We start from the raw sequence: 8,096 nt of genomic DNA on the forward strand, positions 1-8,096 counted from the left end.
CGCATGCGTTTTCGTATCATTCCGTCTCACTTTTCAGTTGGTTTTTGTTGGAACCCGTGATGTGTGTACTTCTGACACGCGGTCGCACCCAAAACTACTGTGATCGTCATATTGACGTTCGTTGCACTCGAAACCTCGGAAAGATGGGCCACTGGCGCCCTGAGGGTCACCAACTTTTCTGGTGCCAATGTCTATCCGCGGTTGCTGCCTGTCGTGTTGAGATTTTTTTTTTTCTTGCGGGGATGAATTTCATAGCCATTTGCAATTACCAAACAACTTGGTCATATCGATATTGAAGTTTTTCTTCAAGTTTGAGACTTTTTTCAAGTCTGAGGAATGACGATTTGGCGTCATTACAGGGCGGGCAAAAATTTCTGGTGCTCCTCCTTTTATTTGACTTCTCAACTTGTGATCTGAAACATCACTGCTATTCTGTTTGATTCCCTCGTTCGTTCTCCGCGAAAATGGCGAATTTTTCCATTAGTCGAAGAATGTCGGCGACCCTTTCTCTATTTGCATAAGGCTCATAATAATGAGTGTGGAAAAAGAAACTCATAACGGCTGAATAAACAGAAAGTGATTGGAGGAACGTACTAATTGAGAATCCATGAACTCAGAGTTCTCCGAGCATTGCGAAATGAAAATAAAATTGGTATCGGTAGTAGTATGGAAAAAGGTCCATGTAATTGCACTTCGTCACTCGATTCTTCTCGCACTTATTCGATTCCAATAATTATAAAAAATCTCTCCATGAAAAATGCTTTCATCTATTAACGCGATTTTACCTCGAGTCTCAAGAGCGCAAAAAACTCGTTTCTGCCGTCAGATGAATTCACTATTTACTCCCGATTGATGCAAATTAAATCAACAATTAATATGAAAAATCTCATGTATATTCATGGAATCGATAGCTCGACGATTGATTGAAACTATAATCACATAAATATGCTAATGAAATGCCGAGACTCGGGAGTTAACGTCAACTCGGTGCTTGAGATCTTGTTCGACCTTTTCCATGGGACTGTCAGTTGAAATTACTGGAAATTTGTTGGATGTGACTATTGCCGAAGTTGAGGGATGGATGCATGTAACAGGAATATTCCAGGATGCCTGTGTGCCGCAAACCACTCCAAGGATTTGTCCAAACGCTGTCTGTCTGGAGCGACAACTTTGGAGGTTGAGTTTGCCAGGTTGATGATACCATGGAAAGGGTTAAGTTTACTTCAGTATGAGAGAATACCCCTGCGGCAACTTAGTGGGCTCTCTCGTTAACTCGGTATACTATTAGTTATCAAAGTAGCTCAATTTTTAAACCCCATTAATTCAATTGCCGGTTAAATTCCGTTGATGTCTAGCCATGGAGATGACTGTGTTAACTTCAGAGAGTTGAGCTTTAGGTTCGATGCACTCCGATCAAAACATATAATAAATTTTACTCGACCCATCGATTTCCTGAATATTCCTAAGGCACATATTTCAGTTAATCAATTTTCTGTTTGATATTTCGTCAAAATTCCAGGGAAATTTTCCCTTTTTTCCTCTTTAAAAAATCGAGTTGCATTCATTAAATTCATTAAATTCATTGTTAATGGTAAATTTTCTATATAATGTGAGTGAGTTTGGTCGGCAGCTCAAGATATAGATGTACTCGATATCTTGGTGGAATATAAACGAGGATGGTTGAGTTGTAAATCAGCGGGGTGAGTGTAGTACGCGAGTTGAGGCCAAGGACTCCAAACAAAATCCATAAATTTCCGCTTTGCCGCGCCCGGTGGTTTCCGTCAAAACTTTACCAAGTTCAGAAAAGTATATGGCATTTCCGGTGGGTTGTAGTGCACTCTTTCGGGTTATCGGTGTGAGAAAAGAGGAAAGCGAGTTGGTGCACACGTCCAGGAGGGTTTTTCTTTGGTTGGCGAGGGTGTAGGGGATGGGAGTTAGATATAGAGCATCAGTGAGGCTTGCAGCATAAATAATGCAGGGTACCACCCCATCTCTTCTTTTTATTGGCATCTGGAGGGCTTTTCGCAGCACAAAGGAGACAGGCCACCCTCAACCCCCAGTACACGGGGAATTTGAAAAGTTTAAGACTTGCTGGGGGAGTTATAAAAAAATTTTCCATCAAATCCTCGAGTGAGTGAATTATCCAAATGTTAATGAGTTAACACATATCCGTCATGTTAATCAATTTCTCGGTATAAAATCTACGATGAAATGAATGAATCTCGGCCAGTGACATTCAGCAAAGCTTTCTCAGCTCTCCAACAGTGCGGCTTTTGTAATTTAACTCCAAATTAACGCATCCTAATTTTCGTTCAATTCCCTGTCCGACGTTGTGGAAATGCACAGGCCGGGTATTCCTCGGTTGCAGTTTGTTAAAACGAGTTTCGATAAAGTTAAAGCGCCGTATACGCTCGGCTACCCTTGGCATCGTTTTCTCTCTCAATTCTATATCCCTGTACCTCCCTCATCCACCGGGTTTGCCCTTTCTCCTGTGACACTGCATTCAAACATTTAGATAACTTCCCTCGATGGCCACCAATTCGAGTGTATACCGGAAGTGTGCGAGTGCCTTCGAAAGCTCAGTTAACTCTGCACTTCTAAACGCCTTGATATATTCCCTTTATCCAACGGTAATCGGCAAATTTCTGCATCCACTCTATCTAGTTTTAGATGAGAAGAAAAAAAAAATGCCTTTCCTTAAGCGTACCGCAATTCCCTCGAATTTCAAAAATTTTCAGCGCTGAAAAATTTTACGATTTATGGAAAACGTGCGGGAGATACGAAATTATCAATTTCCATCCGAACGAGTTTTCCGACATGCCTCTGATTTAACAGGGGTATACATACATTTGATGCGTTCACCGATAAATTTTACCATCGGACAAAATCCTCGGGATTCACCTACACATGTACTCCACGTGTAATGCTTGGTTACGTCTCGTTGCATATTTTCAGCCCTTGACAGTTCCATGCCAAGGGTAGGAGAGAAAAAAATATTTTTATTTCATCAGAATAGACGTAAGCAGGTGAGACCGTGGTACGTACGGTTCATTAAATTAATTTGTCCCACCGTAATTTCATATTATACAAACCCCTCACCATCAGTCTCACCCAATTGTCCTCATGTCCCACCGTATTTTCCATATCTCACAACCCGAATCTAGGTGCACCAGATGCTCGTAAACGTGTCAAACGCGCATCACGATTCTCTCGAAATCTGCGTTCGAAACATTTTCGAGAGCGCGTGTTCGTGCTGGGAATTTGACGGTATTGCCTACAATCGGTTGAATGAAGAGGAGCTGTTGAGGGTGAAAGGGTTGGAGGGCAAATGGTGGTAAAGTGGGTAGAAGAGATGATGGAGGATCAGACAGGGGTGTGAGAAAATACTTCGATTTTCATCACGTATCTGGAGTCAAGGGGAGGGGGAGGATAAATCCATATTTTTTTTTAATCGTAATTTATGACTGAGGACGAGACCACTGACTCCAACTGGCTTCGATTGCCATCCGAGTGCTCCTCGTTATTGAAAAAAACGTTATCCTCGAGTCAGTCTGACGTGCGCCGGGAGATGGAAATTTTTTGGGTCAAAAATTTTCGTATACTCCGGGATTGATGGAACTAGGGGATAAATCGATGGCTGGGTAGACGGGACATTTTAATCAAGTTGGGGAAGAATAAAGAGAGAGAGTTTATTTCACATACATTGTTCTAATAGATAATAATAAAATCCTCGAGCCCATGAGACGTATCGAAATGAAAAGGAAAAAAAAAATTCAAGTGAAACCCGCGCGATTCCCATGATTTCGTAATTAACTACTCCCTTGGGAGGGATTCCCTGACAATAGAAAAACTTTTATCCCCTTGTTATCGTTATTCCTGGCTGGACGGAGGGTATGTATGGATCAGCGATATAAACATGGACATGCACATAACGTATCGTAAAGCACGATAATTCGTGATGATCATTACCAACGTAACAGTACGTACAGTCTGATATAGGTGCAGTGACGGGGCATTAATGCGAGAGTTTGGCCCTGTGTTATAATCGTTGATTCCCTCGTACCCCCATCGTAGCCATCACACCAGGTATAACGCTACCAACGTCACCTGGAAATGGACAGGGCCCTATCCCATAGACCTATCCTCAACTCTAGATTCTGGTCTAACGGTATCCGAGGCACGTACAAGCGATAATCTACCAGTCGATAACTTACTGGCCGAATTGCTCCTCTCAGAATATACCTCCTCCCTCCTCCTCACCTCAAATTGTCTCAGTGCCTCAACACCCCCGCATTAAGTACCAGTAACTAACAAGGTCCTCACCACTCTCTCCTTGAACACCTAGTCTATTAGAAACTCCGGCGAACCTGTGGCGTATAATATAGTGAATCTGATTCGATCAATCATTACGATGTAATTAAGCATCACGGTGGATTACTCTAATAGCCTAATTAGTGTTATTAACGATGTTATTGCAGTTGTTCGTTTAGATGGAACGACGAGTGATGGAATGGGTTATTCGTATCTCGGGGCTGTCGCGGTATGATCCTTTGGAGGGGGAATATTTTAGTTTAAATATTTATTGGGTTTTTAGAGGTTTGTCGTGGAGGAATATTTAGCAGATCGATCACAATAGCCGCAGGACGAAATATGAAAAGTAGAGCACGTATGATCCATTAAATATATAGGTGGAGGGTGGTGGGTGGGGATCAATGAGAAATAGAAAAAGTGTAGCCCGCAGGAGTGACGGTTTTCCGATACGCTCCAAATGATCGACGAGGGTGGTACATTCCCAAGAGAGTTAAACACAACCGCAGACATTCTACAGTTGAACGTCAACCCCAGAAAAGATATTCATTACATTTAAATACTTTACCCCAGTGGAAATACAACTGAATTTTTCACGTATATAACTTTTGCCGGTTACTCTGATCCTTCTTATCGCAGTGCAGTCGCTTTTCCATTCATTTTTCCGGATTGCAGTCCGGGGGAAAAAGTTGCTCTGCGATACGGAAAAAAAAGTACGCCAACTTCTCGATCGTAGACGTTTTCCATTTTTTATTTTACTTATTTTTTTAGACTTCACTCTTGGCAAAACTCGACAAGCCTCACGATTTTTCCACACTGAATATCATGCGCGATATTGCGTCCACGATTTTTCACGCGTGTATGAAGTTATTATTTTTATTTTTTTTTTATTTACGAGTTCGCTCCGCGCGGTATTACACAAATGGATCAATTTTCATGAACAATTTATTAACAATTCTAAACCCTGAGTGTCTCACAAAGTGACGCAATTAATTTTCAATGTATAATATCGATATAAAGAGTTTTTCGGATGGCGTATTATATTTCAAATGGTATATCGATATTTAACATAACCCATCAATATATTTGACGCGTGAAGTTTAAATGTTGCCCGGCGTAACGTACGAATGACATGCGGTCCAATTTCCGTTGAACATTTGGAGGCAATTCTACCAGGAATTAATGGATACTCAATGAGCCGACATACGACTGTAAAACTGGAAATTGAACGGGCATTGGGGTCCCTGAGCGGATAAGCGGGTTACTGAAACCCAGTTGCATACTATCACCCGTTAACATACGCAGTATTTATTTTTTTGTTTGCTCATCCCGTGTGTCTACGTTTCTCGTTAGGTAATACAGAATTAGAGTCCAGAATGGGTGAAATAAAAAAATTCAACAGTCATGTTTTCCTTTATTAGTGGAAAAATAGTACCAATGGTGATTGTGTATGGAATAGCCTGTCAATATTGATTGAATTTAATGAGCTGTTGACGATGGTGTTGTCTAAAAAATATAGCGAAAACTTGGACTGTAGGGCAATTTTATTTCCTCGGCGAATATTTCATGTAATATTTCATCGGATGATCACATAAATACTCCACTTGGTATTCGTTGTTGTTTAAATAGAAGTCAGTCTCGTGATACGTGTTCGGCCAGCTGACACTAGTGGAAAGTTTGAATTTTGAGGCTTTGGAATATTACACTGTAAATTGAAACAGTTTGTGACTAGAGTTATAAATACAATGGTACAGTGTGCATCTCTGTTTTTCTATTCACCGTGCATTCTAAATTATGAATCTCAGTTGCTCTAAATTGCGTACGATAATTTTCACCACCAGACGTCTCCGGCATAACGAGCGAAATAAACTCAACCATTGTCTAACGAGATAATTACCAACAAAGTTCTGCTCCAACTGGTGACGCTATAACATCGGTAGCAATGCCAGAAACGATCCTGTTGAATTAGGTTACTGATTTCTGACGTTTTCAATTCTACCAATTAATTCAGAGTATTGTTCCACGCTGTTGAACATTGCTCGTATCCCCATGAATTTCTCATGCCAATTAAAAACAATTGTCCCAGCAAGTGCGTTTAAGTGTGAGGACAGAGGGATTAACGTGGCTTTTTTTACTTTCTTCTTTTTTTTTCCCCTTCTCTTTTTTTTTCCACTGGTAGTCGTAATTCATGTCGTCAAAACTTCACCTCAAAGTTTGTTGAGGAGTAACGACCGAGGAATTCTCGACAACTGAGATACTGAATCTCAGGAGACACAGATGTTGCTAATTTCCACTGCACTGCGTAATAAGTATTCTCAACATTATTTTAATACAGGGTTAAGTACTATTTGGCGTGTCGACGCAATACTGGGATGAAAGAATAATTAACTGGTGAAGATGTTTCTCACTGGAACAATTCGTGAAAAGTGCAGTGAGATCTTGAGGGTGTCAGGGAAATGAAGAAAATTGAAGAAAAAAATGAAGGAATTTACTAGTGAAAGAAAAACAGATGCAAAGGATTGAGGAAAAAAAAATCAACCCCAAAAGACTAGAGTGGATGTAATGAATGCAGGTGGTAGGATGACTAGGATGAGTCTGGGCCGAAGATAGGACGAGGTGGTGCCGTCCATTTGACCGAGGGAACAAGGGATGAATATTTATCGTGGCCTGGGCAAAAGAGAACAAGACCAGCGACAAATTAACGTCACGGGTCATGGTTGGTCGGGCTCTTCTGTTGAGTAAGAGCGCGGGTGCGGAGGGTTTAAGCCGAGACCTCTTCGGGGAACAATTTTAATTACAATATTTCAGCGACGCCTGCTAACCCACCTTTCACGTGGGTTAAAGTCGCGTGCGGCCCTTATGGGTTCGCTAAGAAGGACGGAATGCCGACCTCGAAACTTGAACCATTACCGAAGCAGGCTGTCGTCGTGGCCCCTCCCCGTAGTCCTGGAAAACTACCCAGGGTAATGCGAGTTAGTGCACACGAGGTCCTCCACCTATCCCCTCGTCTTTTCATCCCCTCGATTTAATACCCCCTCTCCAAAAAGCCCGAGCAAGTTTTCGTTGAGACTTAGTTGTCCCGGGTGTGCAACGTGATTCGCGTGTCGACACTTTCCTAGGGGCTCGGGGAAAACGAGGAGTTATTCCTCGGGTAGCTAAATCTACGTACATAACACGAATATATGTCTCAAGTGATACGATGAATATACATGTAGCTGTGTCCCCTGTGTACATGCAGATTAACGGAAGCGTTGAAGCGTTTGTGCCTCGCAATCACGATGATGGCAAAGGCGGTGGAACTGGCGTGAACTTTACGTACGAGTGTGAAACACTGTCTTATTCGACATGCACGGTGACTTGCATCTCTGGGATCTATGAAATGTTTGCCTTGGATCTGAATAAGACGTTATACTGTGCAAGCATCCGTTGTTTTCACATGTACAACTTTCTAGATAACAAGTTGTCGGTGGAGTTTCCCCTTAAATTCACCCTCTCAGCTTTTATTTATTTATTTTGGTGGATTTTTTTTACTCTGTGGCATGAGGAAAATGAGATTTTTCTTATCGGCTTCGCCGGGGGGCACCCCCTAGGTAAACGTTTCCGCGATCGCATCATTTTTGAGAACTTGAAGTACAACCTGTACTTCGTATTACATATTCATCGTTGCATTAATTCGTTATTGCGAGCTATGTGAAGTTGGCATCGAAGTTTGAAAAATCTAACTTTTTTTTGTTGGTTTGGATTGTACTCATTGAGTACTTGAATGTACCCTGTGCACTTTTTTTTGT

This window comes from Fopius arisanus, unplaced genomic scaffold, assembly GCF_000806365.1.
Source record: "Fopius arisanus strain USDA-PBARC FA_bdor unplaced genomic scaffold, ASM80636v1 scaffold00148, whole genome shotgun sequence".
Lineage (NCBI taxonomy): Eukaryota > Metazoa > Arthropoda > Insecta > Hymenoptera > Braconidae > Fopius > Fopius arisanus.